A 23262-nucleotide genomic window follows, 5' to 3' on the forward strand; every position below is an offset into this window, starting at 1 on the left:
ATACCTGCTGTTCAGTTCTACTCCTCGATGCATTGCTTGAAAGCATTTTAATTAAGTTATGAATCTCTTAACAAATTGCTCTTCACAGATATTTCCAATTAGAATAATGATGTTTTAAACTTTATAATGGTGCCACATGCATTGTTGCTAAGCGCATGTTCGTGTATGTCTCCGTATCAAATACACAAAATTGCTAAAAATCATTAAATCTGTTGTGGAATTTTAGGCCAACCTTAATCGAGTGGCCGCTGTACTTGAATATGCCTAGGAAGCTAACAGCGGTTAACCCAGATCAACCCAAAGGTTAATTTTCAAATTGAAAGCTTTCTCTACACTAAGCATGTCTGTCATTATCCTTGGTTCCTTTTGCAATTCACAGCTCAGACTGTTACATTTTTCGGTCATCTGTTAGAAATGTCAGGTCAAACTGCCACACAATGTCTGAGATTGTGGTAGTGCTTTTGTTTCTTGTCTCCATAAACGGTTTGATTTATGATACAAATAAAACATTTTCCCTTTGCTAAGCCTCCAGACTTCAGTATGCACCACGCATCACAATACTCAGATGAAAGTTCACTAAGAAGTGATTTAAACTGATAGTGTTGTAAAGCTTTTGCGCAACTCAAATTAATTTTAATAAGAGGCATCATAACATGATTAAACCTTATTGCTTTACATCAAATTACCTGTTGGTGAATGATACTGTGGTATTTCAAGCAATGAAGGAAATCAGGATCTGCTCTTAATGAAACCAGCACGACAGCCAGTCAATGCTGTGCACCGTTGAGTTTTATTAATATGAGCTTGTGGATTGCATGTTCTTTTGACAAAACAATTCTTAACCCTGTTAAATATATTGTTTCCTCCATTTTGTTTTTCAAAGGTAACAATACCACTTCAATGCTGAAGTCCTTAAACACTCTCCCCCTCACTGAGCAATGCTGCATGAATCAATTCAGCATAATGATTGGAAAACTAAATGCAAATCTTTTCTTTTCCCCCCATTTAATGTCCCGAAACATTTGTTTTCGTGCTCTACAATGTTTTGATCTGCTCATACAGAGTTTCCAGTAGTTTGGTGAAAATTGTGGCAAGTGTCTGGAGATGAAGAGTAGCAGGAGTGACAGAGGCGAAACATTGCAAGTTCTTTCAAGAGATGTCTGTGTCTGACAACCCTGAAACAGAGCGCTAGAAAACACCCAGTCAAGGTGTTACAGGTGAGTATTTCAACAATCTACAACATTTTATAAATGTATATCCACCCATCATTACCAATGCTCAGGTTGTGGAGTAAATAATAATAAAAGATGCTGCACTTCACAATAGGGAATATATACACTATATTTCTGACGCTAACCTTACCTGTAATGTAAAGAAGTACAACTTAGAAATGTATATTAGAAAGTAACCCTTTTTCAGAATCTTGGTGCCATTTGTATTGCAGTATTTATCCAAAAGATATTTCATATAATGCAACAATCAGAAAAATGCAAAATTCTGGTCCTCATTCCAAAGCACTTCATGAACATATTCACTTTCTTGCAAGCATTCATTTTGTTTTAGAGATACTCTTGAACTCGGTTCTGGCTCGTGGTCTTGAAAAATACTGTTTTAATATTTAAATGCTATTTTAGGAACCTTTGCTTTTTCATAAATGTTTTATGTAGACTAGACAAATACGTGTACCCCACAATGTGGCTATGACATCATTGGCACAATAATTTCAACTGCAGTCATCCTAGTTTCTTATATTATTTTTTCACATTTTTAGTGGCTTCCTATTAAGTCTTATTGGAAGACTCCTGGCTGTTTCAGCGATCCACCCTTGAAGAAGTCAGCACAGTCTTCTTTTTCTTTATCCTTTTTTTCCCTTACTCAGATCTTCATTAAACACTAAACACTCTTTTTTAGTCCAATCAAGAACTGGATTATTCTCACCAACTCATTCCACATCAATCACTCAGAATCTTAACTTTGTTAATTACTCTTCCACTCATTGAAACCAGCTCTTTTCATTAGTCTATATATATATAGAATTCTATATTGGCTGATCCTGTTTGGCCAACTGCTCCCTTTTCAATAATCAGTGTCCTGATAATCCTGATATGTCTTATTTCACTCTTAGTTATGGGGAGAAGATATGCTGCTATCTTGCCCTACTCCTCCAGAAGCTTACACCTCCCATTAAACTTGGTTCAGCTCGCTAACCCTGTTCATTGGTGCATTTCAACTGAGCCAGGCACATTCAATTAAATTCAATTTATTTTTATATAGCACCTTTCACAACAAGATTACCCCAAAGCGCCTAACAATGCAATTGACAATACATTTTGATGACTACAGCCTAGGAATGTAGAATGCCAGTCCTCTCTCACCTTCAGGCCTACTTCACAAGTTTTTACTGTCTCCCCTCACAAATAACTTCAACAGCCCCTTCCCAGGTACCACACAGATCATCTGTCAAACACCTGTGGTGTCCCTTAGTACATTCTAAGCTGTATGTTCTTAAACCCCATCGCTCACAGGGTCCACAGGCCCATAAATCAGCTTAATCCATTACTATTGAAACCCTCCCATTTTAGTCGAAGGGAATAGCCAATTGCACAGTGCCTGTGTTCCTTCCCTTGTTGGAATCTCACTCCCTCTTGGGGGCCAATAATTCAATTAGAAAAGGTGTGTCTTATTTCACCCTGCTTTTCCCTCAGTAACAGATCTCTTTCCTCTGTCTTTTACTATTTCAAAGATACACATTGTATTGTTCACAATTTAATTGTCACAAGAATATATTTTAAACTCTTAATAAATGTATTAATCAGCTAAAAGTTGTTACATGACAATCATTACTTATGAAGTGAAGCTAAAAGATTATTTTGTGTTGATTCAAAATGAATGTTATTGTCAGTAAGTAGTAATTCATACTGTAAGTAGCTTATCTTCGTTATACATAAATGCATTAAAGTCATTCTTGCTTTCACTCTTTCAGGACTCTTGGAGCTAACAGAAATTAGGATGACTGACAACATGTTGCTAAGCTGATCCACAGCTCAGAAAACAAAAAATGGACCCAATGTGGTTTTCTAGATCACAGAAACTCAAAGACAGACAATTAGGGAAGTCAACAGCCAGGGTGAGCGAAAGTCCAAAGTCAAGAAAGAGGTCAAAATCCAGAAGTCAGGCAAGGAGTCCAGGGAGAATTCAGCAAGTGCAAAATCCAGATCTCAAAGTGTTGAAAACAATACTGAGCAAAGCTTGAACAAAGAGCAGGGGACGCGTTGTGATGTACACTGGGCAAGCAGGGATTGGCTAATGCTCTCTGCTTGATCTATGCCTCAGCTGTACAGATGAAGTAGGCACCAGAGGTTGAGGTGCCCTCTGGTGGCGGGATGCTGGGACTGTAACACATGCTTAGTGTGAAGTTGCTACTCAACTAAAAAAATTAAATCAAATATACTAACTGCTTCAGATTAGTAGGTTATACAGTATAATCTGATTGTGTACTGTGGCAGGTTTGACTAATATTTTGTCTCAAATTCTTTTGCTTTTCAAAACTAATGTTCATACAGTACTTTGCAAAGGAAAGGCAGGAACAGCTTTATGCTTACAATACTTAGGCATATGAAATAATGGAGTTCATCAGTCATGGTAACACATTTGAGAATGTGAGAAACAGGGAATTGTAGGTACGTCAAAACTAAAACAAGGTTATGATAGTAGTCAAGGTCAAAAGGCAACTGAGAGGTAACTTGATAAAGGCTTCTATACTGTATGTAATACCTTACAAATGTGTCAAAAGTGAATTTAATGTGCACACAAAAAGTGCCTAAAACACATTTTATTACATTAAATGTTGAGCTCCAGGCAAACTCCTTGGCCATATTGGATGTAAAACTATTATATCTAGGTCAGTGAAGCATGTCCAGCTGTTGCCTAGAAGGCAAAAAAATGAAACAATTTATCGATGATGTAAGACTTTCTAGAAAGAACAAGGGGAAGTGCCCTTTCAAGCTCTGTAGATCTGATAGCTTTTGGGTCAAAATTAATTTATACTCTTATTTTATATGTACTTATAAGGTCCTTGAGTGCTGCATTCCTGCAGGTTTTAGATTTCCCTTTCAATTAACATCTGATTAAGGCATTGAAACATTGCTGATTGGTCTTCTTAACCTCTTAATTGGTTCAATTAAGTAATTAAAGTCTGTGATAGAAGGGAAAACAGGCATAAATCCCATGAAAACCCTGTATAAAAGATTAAACTACTTTTCTCCTTTGTGTGATCTAAAATGCAAATATAAATCTCAATGCATTTAACTCCTGATATTAATCTTGTTTCACACATAAAAGTGTTCAATTTGAGGATTACAAAATATTATTTTAAAAATGTGTATACTTTATCTGTAATTGAACAAAATTGGACATCAAACGGCCATTTGAAAATGTAAATGAAATGGTACTGTACATTAGGTCTGATGTTTTAATTAGCTACTTGAATGCTTCTCATGACTTCAAGTGTGAAATAAACACCTTCAGAAAAATAGAAACACACAAAGAAAAGAACTCTCAAGCTTTTGTAGTACTTATTGTATTTACCTCTCTCCCCTCTATTTTGTGAGCCTGTTCTCAGTAACTCGTTTTGTAAAATGCAAGTGAAAACCAAAATAGTACATGGAAATTAGGCAGAACACAAATCCCTGTAATGTTATCAAGTTAAAAAAATGAAAACCTGAACATGAGCAGAAGTAAGAAACTGTATGTTCAATTTTCCATGTATTAAAATATGAAGAAGTTTCCACCTGAGCTGTCTTCTGATGGATGTACAGTACATTTTGCTACAAATTGTCAAGCAAAAAGTGCCTTAAACTCTGTACTGTACATATTAGTCAATGTCTCTAGTTTTATGTCTTTGCCTTTGTATTTCTGTTTCTGTGTGTTGCTTGCTTCAAAGCTGCATTAATTCAATAAACTCCAATCAAAGCAGTAAAAGAAAATGTAAAAAAATAAACTGTATTGGTACAATTTTCATATAGGTATGCTATTCAAATATGGCTTTACCCACTGTAAATCACCTGGAATTGAATCTCACTGGAAAATATATTCTCGATAAAATTTGAATTTTATTTTGTAGATTATTCATCTCTCGTGGTCCCCTGTGACATGCCATACTGTACTTAACAAAAATAGTAAAATCATGTATTATGTTAACATCCTGGATAATAACAGGAACCGAATAATGGTAGATTTTGGTTCCATTTTTAATTATTACACTGCAATGGAGTCCATTGAAGCTATATATTAATATTTTATGTATATATAATTAGTGATTGTGCTGTCAACAGTCAATAACGATTGTTCTCAGATTAAAAGCAACATGCATACTGTACCATAAGTAGGCTATGTGGATTTTTACAAAGTACTAAATGGATAAAAACTTTAAATGTTAACACATGCACTCGCCTCTAAATGTACTGAAAGGCAACAGTTCAAATTACTATTAGGTTAATGATCTATTAATAATAGTCCTATGCACAGAAATCCTCATTCTTTAGACAAACAAAAACGTCCCTTTTTAGCTTTGATAACCTCAGACAGGTTCATTTTCTAGGATTTATAAAGGTTCAGAAATTGCTTAGTTATTTGTTTTATCAATTGTTCATTCATATTTTTCCTGAGGTTATATGGCTTTTATTTGCCATCTTCATTATTCAGTTTATAACCCAGTGGTCCACCAGTTTGTGGACGGAGATTTTGATGGTACCTCAGGGATACTGATTTCACGCTTCCTTGACCATTTGTTTGAAGACTGTATTGAAGAAATTTGAAGTTTTGGGAGCTCTCTAACCTCCATGTTTGATTATAATCGAGTATGAGGAAAACCCAGTTTCACAAAAAAAATTTACCTTTACTGAGCTAAAAAAAAAAGATAAGAAATATATGTTATGACCAGAAGTAAAAACTAGTAAAGCTGCTGCAAAACATGGCTATTAAAGAGTGTTTTTTTCCCCAGACTTATCGTTTTTTTATCTTCATTGTTTTAAGTATTTATCTTGCTTGATTTCATCCATTTTTTCCTGCTGTGTTTTTTCTGGACTAATAGTAATCTTCTGCACTGTCTCCCTTCACTTCATCCAGCCTCGTTAACAGATTAAACCACTAATTTGTTCTCACCATCAGGTCCTGTGTTTTATTTGTGGCTCCTACTGTGAATGAAGGGCTGACCACACTGGCATTTATTTATATAGATCATGATATGTTCTTTGCATTGTTATCCTTGAAAATCCATTTGAAACCAAGCTTGAGCTTCTGACAAGAAGGAGCTGGGTTTTTGGATAAAATATCCTTTTGAATCCGTCTAATCTGAACAATAGAACCAAAGGATTCAAAGTAAAAGCGTGAACGATTCGCCTTCATTCTTCACAGAAAGAATGCCATTCTTCTCAATAAGGGTTTTACCTTACTGTGCCAAACATACAATTGCTCAAATTATGATTGTCCAAAAAGTTCAATCTCCAATCATAACTCATGCTGGAGATACCGTATACTAATGATTGTAATTTTGTCGAAGATAACCAATCATTGCTCCTGGGTTGCCTGAATCACTCAAGCAAAGGGTACTTTTACAGCCATCCTTCAAGTTATAGAGGTTAATAACCTTTTTGTTTGAGGTCTTTGGATTTCAACGTGATGCTGAATGATATTTACTTCTTAAGTGGCAATCAAGGTGAATACGAGATACCATACTTCTATTAGCACCCAGTGTTTTCGTAAAATTACAAGACGATTAGAAAACACTGGAATTATAGCACTTGTTTTGAACTTGTTTTGAACTTAAGCTTTTATAATTATTGTTATACAGTAATATATGAATTATAAGTGTATTTATAATTGAATGCATTTTCTTTTCAAACATGCTATTAACATTAAATAAACTAATTTATTTATCCACTTCATCCACTTTTTTGTCTTAATCTTGATATACTCTTGAATTTTCTTTTCTTCAGTTTATTAAGGATAATGAAATTGGTGCCAACCCTACAGTATATACTGTATAAACTATAAGACTATATATAGCCTTTGCTAAAAGGTTGTGGCGCAACATTACATCATTAATACATAATGCTCTTAAATAGAACTTACACACAAAGACAGTTCTGTGGTCATCAACAACCTTGGCAATCATTATAAAAATGAAAACAAAAACAAAAAAATAAAAAGAAGACAATAAGAACTATAATAATAATAATAATATTATTAAACTATAAAATATCAAATTTTGTTCAGTAGTCTAACTGCTTAAAGAACTTAAAACATACACAGAATAAGTAAGGTTTTTTAGCACCTCTGCTTTTTGAGGTCTCTACCTTGCCTAATCATTTTCTTTGAAGAGCCAAACTGTGATGCTGAGGTGTACAATGACCAGGCAAACAAAAACAACACTTTGAGAAAATTCAATAACAGCTTTAATAATCCAATACTGTTGTGCCCTGTATGTGCTATATGTTTGGTAACACCATTCATCACCATGTCCAATGTGAAGCCATCAGAGGCTGAACTACTACACATGTGAGACACTTGGTATGTTCTTGTCATTAAAATAATTCCGACTAGCGTCTCTGAAATGTTGGTAACAAAATCTCTTTACACCAATCACACCAATAGGAATATGCCGACTGCACAGTTCAAGTGCTGTTACACTAGGAGTTGGATTGCAGGGTGGTACTTATGGATTCCCTGCAAAAAACCCAGGATGTACTGTTAATTTTATTGTACTGTTTGCATTCATCCTGGGAGACTGTGTTTATGGTACTTCTAGACATGCATTTATTAATTAGTGTTAGAAAGGGAAAATACACCACCTTCTGTAGCACTGGAAATGCAGGGGGTTTACCTAAGCAGCAGAAACAGCAACATATTGCTGTATTCAGCACATAGAAGGGAATCCTTGACTTAATTATATAAGTTCTTTCTAGTGTTATTCACCAACACTGTTTTCGGAAGTAGGTAATTTGCTGTTACCAAGGTGCATAAGGTTATGCTATCCCTGTCTCTTCTTTATTGATTTTTCTTGATATCAAACGGTCATCTTAATTCCTTTCTTTGGTTTGTCTAATCCACAATATTTTTTAGCTTAAGTGTGACTTTGCTTCTGTATATAATAAAACATTAAACAAAATAGCCAACTCTTTTCCCTTATAATTAGTACACCCATTGTTGATTAAAGATAATGACAATCCAGAGGAAAAAAATAACAGAACCATTTGGTTTCTATGTCTTCACCAGCAGTTAAGTATCCCATTTTCTTTTGTTTGTTTTTTTTAAACAAAGAAAAATAAAACTGTGGCACCCCCACCATCTTTCTTCAGTCCAGATTTCCTGACATGCCTCCAAATAACTATTGTTTCATCTCTCCAGGCCAATCAAAAATCCCAAACTTTCTTCTAAATTACAGTTTTTCACCCTAGTTGCATTCAATATTTACTAAATACCCTTTCTCTTTTTTTTTACTTTTAATTTTCCCTCAGGAATTGAATGTTTGGTTGAGATAGCAGACCAAAAATTTGTCAAGACCTTGACAGAACCACCCTGCTAGATCCTATTAAATAATTCTAAACTCCCCTTTCTTCTTCATGTTCTTGTTTGTTCTTTTTTAAATTGTTTTTTTTTTTCCCCTAGTGTTCCCCCTGTGAGACCCTCCTCCATTTTGATCTCCATTATCAAAAAGCTGATGGTCCCATCTTCCCAATGATAAAACATCTGGTTACTCTGAAGTTATTGAATTTGTTGGAATTATTATCACCTTTGAAGACTTTTCGGCCTCTTTGCCTTGTGATACATCTGACCACATTTGGATAGTGGGTAGGTAGTTTACACCTGCCTGTCATGTACCTCAAGCACTAAAAATGAACTCTTAACCTTGCAGGGTCATCTCAACAAAGCTACTTTAAAGAGAAGAAACTCATCTCAACTAGAAAGATACAACTCATTCCACAAGGCCCAGTATTCAGTTCTTATATCTTTATTATTGCCTCATTTACTCTCCTCCTCCTTCTATTCCATATAACCCTAAACTCATTTTGAGTTTCATTGTGGGATTCATTTTTTAAAAATGGAATGTCCTTCTTTTCTGTCAAATTTCTCTCATCTCCTGATGACCTCCAGCTTTCTATGGATGCAGCCTATTCCCTTGGCTTTGGAGGCTAAAATCAAGGATGTTTGTAAGCACCCTGGCTTTTGAGTTTTCATTTTTGTCACCATTTAAATGTTATTCCATATAAGATCTCATGTATCCTAGACTACAAGGTGACCTGGCAGTAGTACCTGTTATTGAAGGTCATAACCTAGGTTCTAGCACATACCTTGTTGTAATCTGCAAGTCCCGATGCTTTAATTAAACTAAAATAATTATAAAAATTCTGAGTCTTTGGTAAGATGAGAAAACAACATATTGTTTGAGTAAAAGCAGTGAATCTTCAAATCCTGAGAAAAGCATTTAGGCTTTCCAGGACCAATTACCCTTGATTAAAAATTAGGATATAAAAAAGTGGATTACAAATGGTATAGAATTAATAACTGTAAATTGTTGCATTCCAACAAAAAAGCCTGAAATGCCTCTAGTTTTGGCAGTCAAAGCCTTACAGATCTTGGCATCCAATACCACTCTGTCTCAGCTATTTGAAGACGTATTGTACAGTATCTTGAATCAACAACATCTTCTATGTTTTCTAAATATGCAGTGTATCTTTAACACAAAGCTTCACTTGCAGAAAATGGACATGGTGAATTCACTAAATTCTGCAACTTGTACTGGATTTTCATTCTGTCAAAGCACTAAGCAAAATCTAGACTAATATGTTTTCAAATAAATCTGATACAAAGGAAGTAATGATTTAAGGGATATTCTAGGATGATATCATTTTGAGGGTGATTTTATCCCATATTTAAGTTTATTTTGTTTCAGCATGTATTACACAACTGGCTAAATTAACAGTTATTTTAGTACTATAGATATTAATGTAAACTACCACTGAAACAATTCTTACTGTATGAAGTTTTTATAACACATCACTTAGCCCAAAATTATCAACCTGTATTCCATCATATTGTTTTAGACTCATTAATACCTGATGGTTAAGTACTGTAAGTATAAGTAAATAAACACAAACAATGCCTAGAGTGATTATTTAGGAAGTGCTATGTTTTGTCTTGTTTCATTGTTTGGGATTAAATGCTAACATCCGTAAATACATGATTTAGGTTTTTGCTGCAACTAACCATTATCTTAATAGGTTATTGACCAGACTTACTTTGATTTAGCATACAGTTTCAGCCATCACTGTTTGAACAATATGGGACAGGGTCTTAGACTCCATACAGTAGGTGAGAAACATTAAGCACTGTATATATACTGTAGTAAGAGCCTTTTAGGAAGACAGAGATTATACAGTATGCTAGCTAAATCCTGAATGACAAAGGACTATCAAATTGGAGTCTTTCTGGAAAAACAGCAATTTATTAGCAACCTGGCAAAGAGAGCAAAACCAAATGAATCCAACTGCCCTACCTGTTGTGTTTTAAAAGTTAATTGAGGCAATTAAATTGATAACCAACACTTGTCTGCTACAGGGGAAAGTCAGATAAGGCACTTTATAAATTACTGGAAATTCCATTTCAGAAAATGCTTACTCTCATACTTTTACCACATCACATCATGGCCTTGATTGGAAAAGGTACTATAATCAGCATGAAGAGTGAAAAACAACCTAAGATTATGATTTACGTCACGATAATCTTAGGTGATTAAGATTATACCTAAGGGAAGCCATTTATATGGTGCTGGCTATGTGTGTACTTACTGTATACAGTAAATATCAAACTGGCATTGAAACACTATTAGTGTGTGGTGGTATTTGTACTGAATGTGAAATAAAACACAGTAGACTAATAAATTACACAACTTTACAATTAACTTCACACACCAACTAAGTGAGCATTAAGAGATACTCAATTATATCAATAAATTAATCTTCAAGTGTGCCATAAAACAAATTGATACATACTGTAATGTCTCTTTGGAGTACTCAGCATAAGGAATATCCATTATGCCTGTTAGAAGACAGTTTTGCTTAAAATATCTTAGTACAAACTGTAATGCAGCTTGGTGGACCATGTCATACAAGATATAGCTATGAATCTATCAACCATTTCAATGCACATTTCTTCCACTATGCTGATGGTAAATCCTGTAAAAAGTAATTTAAAAAACATAGTAAAAAGAGACTGAAAAGTGAACACAGAATTTTAACTAATATAGATTTCTCATGAATAAGCGAATGACCATCTGATTCTGGATGTGGGCATTTGTATAGAATCTACATCTGCCTTTATTTAACGCATATTCAATTTTATATTTCTTTTAGAATCTTTTCCACTAGCCACCTAGTATGTGTCAAAAACTATATTGAGAAATAGAAGATTAAAGTATACAATCCCATTTTGATCTTTAATATATTTAAAGTGCAACTTAAAACCACAAGAGTGCTTGTGGGTAAAGACTGGAAGATGGGAGAATTATAGATTCAATTATTCAGTCCGTGTATTGGCTCACACACTGTTATACATGTTTGATGCAACTGAGATAACCCAAGAGGCCAGATAACACAGAGGTAACATAAAGTTTTAGTTTAATTGGACACAGTGAGCCCCACTAATTTGTCCCACTTGCAAATTCATCAGGAATAGAACCTTTCTTGTGCATGTTTTTAATCTGCTCCTTTTCATCCTTGGATGTCCAAATGTGAAATAAAAGTAACTAAAAAATACAGGAACAATTATCTCTTACTTGCAAAAAAGGCCACACATATAAATTTAATTGTAGGTCAATTCAAAAACAATAGTCAACGGCTTCTATATACAAGTACAAAATAACTGTAGAAGGTCAAGTATGAAAAAATGCATAAGATCCAGAAGATATATATATAAATAAAATATTTACCTTAATTATAAATAGAAACTGTTTAACTGCTGCTTTCATAGTAATTTTCTGAATCCTTTAACATAGGTAAATGGGATGTAATCTAAATAAACAGATTAAAACAAATATTTAAAAGGGCCAGAAGTACAAAAAACAAATTAATAAGACAAGATTATACTGTAGGTTAAAATATGTACAGTAGCAGTTCACCATGTAAGGAATACAATGTTTCTAAATTCGTTTAGTAACATGCCATTCTGTGAAAACATGAGTATACAAGGATGTTATTGGAGAATTAAGGTCTATTATCCAATACAGGATCGTTGGGCTAGAGCCAATCCTGCCAAGCCAAGGGGCGAAAGGCAGGACAGGACTGGACACCAGTCCATCACAGGGCATACACAGACACAAACACAAACAATTTTCCCAAAGGTCCATTTACCTACATGTACGTCTTTGGACTGTGGGAGCAAACCAGTGCACCCAGAAGAAACCCAAGTGAATATGGGGAGAAAATACATACTCCATTTGATACCTGAATTGAATCCAAACCCCAGCTTTGTGAAGGAGCAATGTTAACCACTGCCCCCATACAAGTATCACCACACTGTTGATGGAGGTCTCATTACAAAAAAAAACGTGAAGATAAGATACCAACATTTCTTCATGAAATCACAAAGAATTGATTAATTTGGGACATGGAAAATGCAAGCAATTCTAAAAGACCTGTATCAGGCTGAATTGACCGACTCAATGGAATCACAGCAATGGAAGTCAGAGACAAAATGGATACTGAGTGTTCTGATGTCTCCCAATAGCAGAGTAGCAGTTGGAACTCTCAAAATAGACATGCCGAATATAGATGTATACTGTACATTTCTTAGAATACTTACTAATATTTGCCACTTTACAAATAAACAAAAACAGGTAGAAAAATTATAGGATAAAAATATATACTGTAAAAAATACTGTATCAACCATAACATTATTCTCTCATCAGAGCATCAAAGTGTTATTTGCTTAACAAGACAAAATGGATGCCACCCGACATTTACAGTATGAGTTTCAGGATGAAACTATTGTTTGGTCAATACAGTGGTTTTATATACCAGACTTACTGGTTCATTAGTTGCACTAATGTTTTGTTGTAGTAAGGGAAGAGTTTTCCCTTGCTGTTGACCATTTTCATTTTTCACTTTCATTTAAGGGTATGCAAGGTCCTGCTCAGTTTGAATGTGTATTATTTTTGGTAGATTGCAATCAAATTATTTTCTGCTATTTAACTTTTAATGGGAAATCACATTAAAAAATGCTTGAAAAGACAGATGAGCTAATCTTGTGGCATTTATCTGTTTTAATAGGACTGCATTTAACTTAAAGGTCTGTAATATTTACTAGTATCTTGACAATCTAGGGGAAAAATCTATTTTATTGACTGAAAGAATTTGGCATTATTATTAGTGACCAATACCAGTGACCAAATGCATTACTGTTATTACAATTACACTGAGAAATCACAAGTGATGTTTTGGACAAATCCTGTATATAAGTATAATTTAACAATAAATTCAAATGACTTTCTAAATATGTTTATTTTTAGACCTTTACAGTAGGTTTAAATACTTGTGTGAGTTTCTTTGACTCAAACAACACAGTACTCTAGATTCTATAGAATCTATTAAATTCAATAGGTTAATAATAATCTATTCAATAATTCTAGTTTTTGACTGGAACATCAATAGCACATCACAAATACATTTCCACTTTTTTGGCAACTTCAACCTTTAAAACATTTATCCATACTTGTATTGTACCTAATCTGAAATCTACTGTTACGCAAAACATGTTTCAATTTGGCTTGTCTGCGACTTGAGTAACCGAAAGGATTTTACAGCTCTGTTGACTTTAATTCCGGCTTCTCAGCATTTTCTTCTAATCACTGCCTCCAAGTTCTGAAATAGAAATTTCTGACAACTCTATAACCGTATTTATGTTGTATGTTAGAATTTTTGAATTAACACAAAATAGGGGAACAGTAATATTTCACATTTAGCATAAAATTGTATGTTACACATACTGTATATATTATACATTCACCATATAATTATATTTTACAGAAGTGGCTTTAGATGCTGACCCATAAATCTTGAGATGCAATAAGGAAATAAGGCACGAGAAAGACACAACGATAACAATACTGATCTTTGTTGAAAAATCATGGTTTTATGAAATAAATGAAGCTGGCTGCCTTCATTTATTTCAGGGCTAGTCCCTGCCAGAGCAAGTTTCATACTTTAGAGACGTGAAGAGCCTAATATTATAGTAAATGGTGCTGTTTGTAAATATCATCACCTACAGCTTTATGTGAGGATTGATTGTAAGTACTAAACCTCTCAAAAAATGAGAGGCTGTTCGTTTACTCAGTTTACTCAATCACAGTCACTTATTTTTCCACTGGGCTGCATGGAATAGCTAGAATGAGGCTTCTACATATTGTTAATATCTGTGGAAACGAATCCTTTTTTTTTCTTCCGTTCTGAACAAAATTCCTTCTCAATTTGCAGTACAGGCATTTGTCTTCTGAAGGGACAACAGATTTCCCATCCTACTGAAGACTCACTGGAAAACTTGGAAGATATAACAAAAGCACCTGGAGCAAAAGGAGACCATAATCAAAGGACCTAGCCTTGTATGCTGTGGACGACAAGCTCATTCTTTTTTTTTTGTACCATGGCAACATTAGCCCTCTTTTTATCAAAAGAGAGCCCTTAGAGAACACAGTCTCTCGTTATAAAGAAATATGGAAGAATTTAGACAGAAATGGGTAGGCTTTTCCCCTGAAGCACCATTTGTGTTGTATGGTGAAGTAGCTGATGAAAGATTGTCAAACACTTCTTCAAGGGAATCCCAGCTGGGTGAGATTTAGTTTAAATAGCTGAATGTCTCCATGTGACAACTACCTATCAATGCAGCTCCTTATCATAAACCTACAGGGCACTTGATAGCAAAGAACTGAAAGCATTTTTTAGCCACTCACTCAAAGACGTTGTACGCCCACCCAGTGCAATTATACATTTCACAGCATTTCTGTGACCAGACCAGCTTTGAATTAAAGTCTGTACATGTAGCTTCAGCCCTAGAGGTTCTGAGAAAAAGCCAGAACTCTCAAAACTCCCTATTGTGTCAGACGAACAGAAGCGTCCAGGGAGAGAACTTGGCTAAAAAAACAAAATTGTGTAGTCCCTTGAGTGGTGACATCATTTTTTAAAAGTTAATAAGCATAGTTAATTAGAAATCAAATGCAGAGCCGCTACACATAATTAAAGTTAAAAACTTGAAAAATATTCATTTTTAAAACATCTCCCACTTCAAATAATATTTTTCAATTTTTGTTTTAAAATATTGTTACTAAAATAATTTGCTTTTTAACTAACACTTTTGACAAAATATTGTTATTTTTTTATGTCTCTAACCTAGAATGTTTTATAAAACATATCAGTATGGTTTCAATATAATAACTTTTGATGTTATCTCCTATCTATCTTAATACTAGCACTTATGACATCTGAAGAACTTTTAGTAAGTATAGTCATAGATTTTACTACATCAGTCAATTAAGGAAAGCTGTGGTTAAGGTAACAACTCACTTTAATCCATCACATAGAACATAATCAATTCACAGCACATTTTGCTTCTTACTACATACATAATCTAATTATATACAAATTATACATTGCACATTCAATAATTAATGACAACATCCAATGAACAGCAAGGAAAGTATTTTTAAAATGGCTTCAAGCAAGCACTTATGTTTTTGAATTAAACACATCTTTCTCAGCCTGACTCACTTGACTATACTGCAAACAGTGTAATTCTGTAGCAGTATCTGAGAGGCATAAACATACCTTAGGAAAAAAGGTTATAATGGTACAATTAAGCAAATAAGCATCTTAATTACAGTATTAGGAGGTTTGGTGAAATGAAAACCAGACTATTCTACTTCCCTTGAACACTGCTATAGAGGGCCAGTGATTTTATCTAGGAATAGCTAATTTCAGTCTTTGAGGGCCACAGAGGATCATATAATTTACAGTATTTCCTTAAATTCACCAAGTCTTAAGTAGGTCTTCATTTAAACATAAAAAGTGATTGATGAATACTGATGAATTGCATTTGGCTACCGTAGATGGTAGACTTAGTGATGGTAAAGAGATCTTTTAAAAAACTCCCTTTTATGTAATCACTCAAATATGGCTTATTTTATGAAAAGCTTTACAGATGCCTCATAAATAAATGTATAGATAAAGTAACCCACAGCCTGCTCCATACCACGTCAACTTCATCTCACAAACAACAGATAAAAACTTTCTCTAGCTTAAATTTTGAATTTAGTTTATGCTCTAAAAAATCAAAACACCACTCCTAAATTACAGTATACAGCTATACATTTAGAGACAATAGAACTCTTTTTAGAATACTAAAAAGCAAAATAATTTATTTTAAGAATGGAAGCAATTTTTGAAATACTACCTGTTCCCTGTGATCTTAAATTGTGAAATGCAGGACTTTCTAAAGACATTTTATAAGTGCATTTTCAAACGCGTCACTAAAACTGGATTTCTGACATGAAACAAGAAAAATGAAAATAATAAGCACATATACACTTATAATTATACTCATTCACTGTCAAAGCATAACAGGTACAATAGAAATTTACAATTCCTGGTTTTAAATATATATAATGTAGTTAATTACACAATAACATTTTGTAAACCTTTCAAAAATGCTAAAACCAATTAATTGTATGACATTTTGGAGAGCAAATTATCAGATACTTTGTCGATCAGTAGGCCTGACAGTAACTTACAGTAAGTATTCATTAAGACGTTATAAGAGTACTTGTCAATATCTGTAGAAAACTGCCAATGGAGAGAATTACCTTTGGGCCAGTCATGATGAAATGAATGAAGACTGGGTTTCCCCAATAATAGAAAAGACACCCATGTTGCACTGGGAGACATATATCATATCTGACCAACTCTGTTCCAACTTCATTAAAATGCATTTAACAGTTTAAAATTAATGTGGACTGCCATTTTACTACCTTACATACAGTACTAATGATTTCTTGACATGACCTAGGTCCAGGCCATAGTACATTAAAATTTCCACTCAATACTCAAAAGAACACCTACCCAAATAAAAATCTACACTGCCCCATACTGGAATTACAAAATACAAAATGTGAATATACTGTACTGTATGTATAAGAAGAAAAAGACATTTACGACAATGAACATCTAACCCACCATATCTACAATCCCAGGCTATCTTTGTTGTTTTATCTCTCCCCTCTCCCCAATCCTCCTTTTCGTTGTCCCTTTAGAAGCCCCCATGGGAGCTCACACCACCCTGAGTAGCCTGAAGATACAATATCACAGATTCTGTTATGAGCACAGCCAGCATCAATCCTCATTATTCAATCTCCTCTTCCTTCACTAGTTAAACCCTCTGTTCACTCCTAGTCCTCGCTCGGTATTAGGAATCTATCCGCCTCCTGAGTTTGCATCGTCCTCAGACTTCTGATCACCGACACAAAGACCCATCTTGCTTTGGACCTTTTGACTACCCTTTCATCTGGCCCCTTTTTGGATTTTTTTGCCTCAATCTCTTAATGCCGGATTCGACCTAGCCTGGAACTACTGAGCACTCTGCTGCCTCGCCCTTCTCGGACTCGTAAGCCATCGGACTCACTCAGAGACCTGCACAGGGTACATAACAAATCGCTCGTAACAGATTCAGCGTGCACTGGGACTGGACTTCTTTTTCACCTCTGCTCACACCAGAGATATGTCTGATACAGTGACAAATCGCATTCCCCATCCTTTTTCCCCTCCATGCTGTGGTGTCCAGCTGGTGCAATGTCTGCTCTTAACTATCTCTCCCCCCCAGCCTCCCAAGGTTCCTAACTCCTGAGTTATTTTTCTTAGGACCATCACTTTAAGAACATTGCATTAACTGATATTTTTCCTCTTTTGGGAGTTACATTTGGAACCCATACTTGTTCTTTAAATTCCATATATTAGACTTAAAAATAATTTTATTCTTATTTTGCCATACCGGAATTAGAGACTTTTATTATAGATGTCCTCAGGCTGCTCTTTCCACATCAACACAGCATCTTCCTCTTGACCTTACAGCCAAGGTTGTGATTTTCCCAGTCAGGTGAGTTAGCACCAAGTATTAAAATTTTACTTCATAGTTAAATAAACTACCCTTTTAAAATCTGTGTCTCATTAATTAGTGACCAACTTAGTGGAACGGAGTTGTTAAACAGAAGTTGGAGAAGAGGTCAAATTGTTATCTTGCACTTCCATTCACAATATCTTGCCTGTTGAGCATTTGTGAGCATTTTTCTCGCAACCCCTCCCTCCGTCTTACTGTGCTTGCAGCTGTCTCCCTGGTGCATTCCTTGCAAGTAAGGTTTTTTTTCTCCACCTCACTTTTATGGTCAGTGCTGCCATTTCTTCAGCTAGATGAATTCATGTCAAATATTAAAATATTGGTGCCCCAACTAGCTCTGTTGGTAGAGCATGAGACTCATAAATCTCAGGGAAGTGGGTTTGTGTCCCACATGAGGCGCAAGGTTGTCTAATAACGCATACTGGGCAGCAGCAGTATGGGGTGGTGTTGGTGGAGGAGGATCAATGGTGACAACGGCAACAACACTAGCACTATCTGCATGGAAGAACTGCCTAGCAATCTACTTCCATATCTTGCCATGACAGCTCTATGGCTAGTGACGGGGAAACTATCCATAGGGTCACCATGAGTCAATAGCGACTCGACTTAACTCATTCCATCCCTATCCCATTAAAATATTGAGCACATTATCCCTTTAAAATGTATTGTCTCTTTGCATTCATACCAATTTGACTGAACTACTGCATTCACATTTTCACAGTGAAATCGCATTTGAAAGCAAAAAACACAAAACTTTTTAAATGTACAGTATGTCAAGTTAAATCATCTGAGGTTTATCTAAACTTTTTACGCATTTGAAATGTGAGGCTTTGCATAACTAGATAAAAGATCTGACTGCAAGAAAAAGCAGAGCAGCCCGAATTCACCTTGATCTTATAAAAATATCAGAAATAGTTTCTCATGTGAGAAATTAATCCACATTGTCAGGGTTGACTACATTTGGCTCACATTGTGGGGCCTGTTATTCATTGTGTGTTACAATCCGGTTAAAACTTGCAAGCACAGTGTTAATAGCATTAGTGTTGAAAAAACCTGAAATAAAAGATAAGTATCAGGGCAGTTTTTTAATGAGTTCTTTGTCTCAGTTCCAGCTAATTACCAATAAATTACTCCAAGGAGGTTAACTGTACGCTCACTGTATCTTTTAATCCTTCATCTAACTTTATCATCTTTACTTTCTGAAGTCCCAAATTTACCGAGAAGCAATTAGAAAACAATGAAAAAACACAACCCTTGATTATCCCTTTGTTCAAAAGCTTGCATGAATAATTCATGTTCATATCCAAAAATATATATTACTTCTAATATCATGCATTTGACAGAAATTTCCATGTGTTTGTTAATTACAAAGATATAGATCAACAAAGAGGCCCTCATAGAACCATAATGAGCTTCAATGTTAAATTGGCAAAACATACCGATGTTAGAAATATGAATAAAGAAGGTGTGCTTGAACTGTATCCCATTTGCACAAATTACAGCACTACATGAGTGTGTGAAAGGCTTTATAGCCATTTCAAAAGAGCAAACAAGGAATGTACACCTGACCTTTCACGTCTTCCCATTACTCCTGGTTTTAAAATATAGAAACCTCATGAGCTGGTAAACAATATTTCAGCACTCCTTTCATTTCTGTCACTCAATATTTTACAATAGTTTCTAGATTTAATGACTAGTATTATTAAACACCAGTAAAAAAAAGATAATTTGAAACACAAAATGGGGTAAGAAAAAGCAGAAGCTCATGACCTCTTTTTGAATAAGCGAGCAAAATTGTTTGAATTTGGATTTTAAAAAGGCATTTAGTTTATCATGTTCTTTACATACTCCTATGTACTCCATGAATAGAAACCTTAAATTTGGAAAACATTAAAACACAGCAGTAGAAAGTATTCAATCTGATGTCTGTGTCCACTGTATGGGTTACCCTAAGGGAAAACTTTTATTACTTCAGTTGCTTGCTAATGACTTCCCAGACGCATTTTCCTTCTTGGTATTATTCCCCAAGCACAGAAAAATGGTTATTAATTTGTGCTGTATTTGTATAAATAATCAATGGTTAACTCAAATATTCATAGTTAAAATCTCAGTTAGAAAATAATCATTAAAAAGACACGGAGATTAAAGAAAATAAAGATACAGTATAATTACTGTGAATTAAATGGATATACAATATAGAGTATTTTCACATCTTGGCCTTGATGTTTGATGATTAACTTAGAGGTTGAGGTATAATAATGGGATTTTTTTGTCCTGGGTTAGCATTTACAGAATACATGCACAGAAAGGTTGAAATTGAGATGTCAGCCATGGTAAATGCTTACCCAAATGCACTCAGGCCAAATTACATTCAGGTTGAAACAGAGTCCCAAGGCTTGCTTAACAGATATGACCCTATTGCTTGGAAAACTACAGGATAGGGCAGAGAAGAGCGGTGTCCATCCTATAGTTCGTTATCAAGGAATGAACTAAAAAAAGCAGATGCACACACATCTCTGAGGATGTGTTGCCTTCATTTAATATATGTAGACTACCACGGAGCGTTAGACAAATGGCAGAGCTTCGGTAGTTGGTCTGGATTCCTAACTGGTACACCACCATAGACACTTATAAATAAAATCAAGCAATATTTATGCAATACTATATATTGTACTACGAAATAAACAAGTATTAGGGATTGTATTATCTTGCGAAATATTGATTTATTTGTGGTGTGAGTGGATGTAATTAAAATCACTTTTTTCTAATGAATCCAGAACATCGTTTTGCAGTGATGGGGCCCTGAGTTCAATTCTGAACCTTTGGCACTATCTGTGTGGATAGTGTGTATCGGTTTGGGTATTCCCCCTGTGTTCACATGGGTTTCCTCCAGGTGCTTTAGTTTCCTCCCAGGTTTTAAAGATGTACAGGTACTGTAGGTTAAATAACTTCTGAGAAAAGTAGCCCTGGTGTGATTATCCGTGTCTGTGCATTCACTGTGATAGACATGTCCTGTCCAGGGTGTACACTGCTTTGGACAGGATAGGCTCTGGCTCATCTACCACCCTGTATTGGAAAACTAATTAGAAAATAGATTAAAGTTATCCAGAACGAAAGCCTAAAAAATATTTTTTCACAATGGTTTTCTCATCCTCCTTTGATTGATGGCTTCTACAATGATTAATATCTACAGTGTATGCTTAGCAGACAAATACAGATAATGCAATATGTAAACATAGCATTAAGTGAAAGTGCAAGGGCATTGTCACCAGCCAAGTGACTGGGTTTGGCTAAAAAGAAAAGAAACTCCCACAAAGCAGTCTTCAAATACAAACAAAACTGGATTTATTGCCATCAAACTAGGGATAACAAAGAAAACCCTCACAGGCATACTCTCCACACCTTTCCTCTAAGACACCCTCCTCTATACTGAGCTCTCCCAGTCCCTTTTATAGCCCCTCCTCTTCTAAGGCCCATCCTATTAAAGGGACTCACTCACATTTTCTTAACATAGTTGGGCAGTTTGATCAAAATAAAGTATTTAACCATCAAAAAAAAAACTTCTAAATTTTAACAGAGTCATGCAACTGTGATATATTCACTTAAACAAAACAACTAACCTTACATCGGTTATTTATAGATGGCTCACCAGTAACCTTTCCCTTTAAGATCATTTGTGTGAAACTACAAACAGGAAAGGTGACTGGTGGCCATCTTGATCAACACAAAACAATACTCCAAATGGGGGAAAAACACTGCAGTGATTTTAGGGAAACAACAAAAAGGGTAAGTATCATTCACACTTCATTCGTATCACATACACTCTCTCAAACATACCAGAAGGGTAGAGGGAAGTATTGGAGTATTTCACATTCAGAAAGAAAAAATAACAAGCACTCTGTCACATGTGATGCAGGTACAATAAGGTAAAAATCAATGATTTATAAAAGTACAATTTTGTTAGCACAATTTGGATGAGTAATACAGGTACCCTGAGACAAATGAATAAGTTAGAATTAAAACAGTACAAAAGCTGAGTGGACAGTTATAAAAACACTTTTAGGTGTGTATATAATACATACTTTATAGTGAGTACTATAAGTGAAATTAACAAGGTGCATTACTGGTTTCCAAGTGATTTGTTTTAATTAGTGCAATACATAGTAAGAATTATTAAAGGATGTAGTTGAGTGCTGAGAGTTCACACGTGCTATCTAAGCAGATGAGTCTGGCGCAGGTGTCTGCTTGAGAGACTCATTCCTGTTTCCAAGAAAACAAACTATCCTGACCACTGCTATGTGTGTCCCAACCCAGATGTGAAAACCAGCCCTCAAATCCCCAAAACAATCCTGATCCTTGTGGGTACCGATCACCTGCGTTCCTACCAAATGTAGCATCTCCGAATGTTATTGTCCATAGCAGATGGTCACTCTGATATTGGCAAAAATCCTCATCACCTCAGTGCTTCCACAGAGAAGTGGTTCCAGAATACCATCCAGGACAAAACGAGCAGGATGAGTCACAGCTGTACCTACCATCCTGTACCTGGACAATCACTCTGCCATGCACACAGGCTGGGTGTATAATATACTGTATACCTCAAAAGGGAGGAGAGGAGTGTCTTTTCCAAGAACATCAAACACATTGGCCTTGGCAGAAAGCCTGGTGAGTGGAACATCAGACGACTGAATGAAAGTAGTCAGGGAGCAGAGAATGGTCCCACACAATGCGACAGCCTACACTCATCCAGGTGGATGCTGCACATTGCTGGTGGTGGAGGGGAGTCCTCATTACCTGTAAAGCGCTTTGAGTGGAGTGTCCAGAAAAGCGCTATATAAATGTAAGCTATTATTATTATTATTATTATTATACTGAAACAGCCTGTCAGTAGCTTAAATGTCCAAGGTCTACAAAAAACGTTTTTACAACAATTTACAAAAAGATTATAGAAAGAGTAAACGGTTTTAAAAATGTTGATATCTCAATCTTTTGGAGATAAGCGCATTGCCTGTCCACTTGGTTACCTTTGTACCATCTCTTATACACTGAGA

The 23262-nt window shown here is 35.2% G+C and overlaps 1 long non-coding RNA gene across 1 annotated transcript in view; it reads right to left on the reverse strand.

Annotated features, from left to right (window-relative positions):
- Nucleotides 1-23262, reverse strand: part of LOC107078552 (uncharacterized) — a 43548-nt gene that overhangs the window by 782 nt on the left and 19504 nt on the right. The gene's annotated exons all lie outside the window — the stretch shown is intronic.

This window comes from Lepisosteus oculatus, chromosome 10 (genome assembly GCF_040954835.1).
Source record: "Lepisosteus oculatus isolate fLepOcu1 chromosome 10, fLepOcu1.hap2, whole genome shotgun sequence".
Taxonomy (NCBI): domain Eukaryota; kingdom Metazoa; phylum Chordata; class Actinopteri; order Semionotiformes; family Lepisosteidae; genus Lepisosteus; species Lepisosteus oculatus.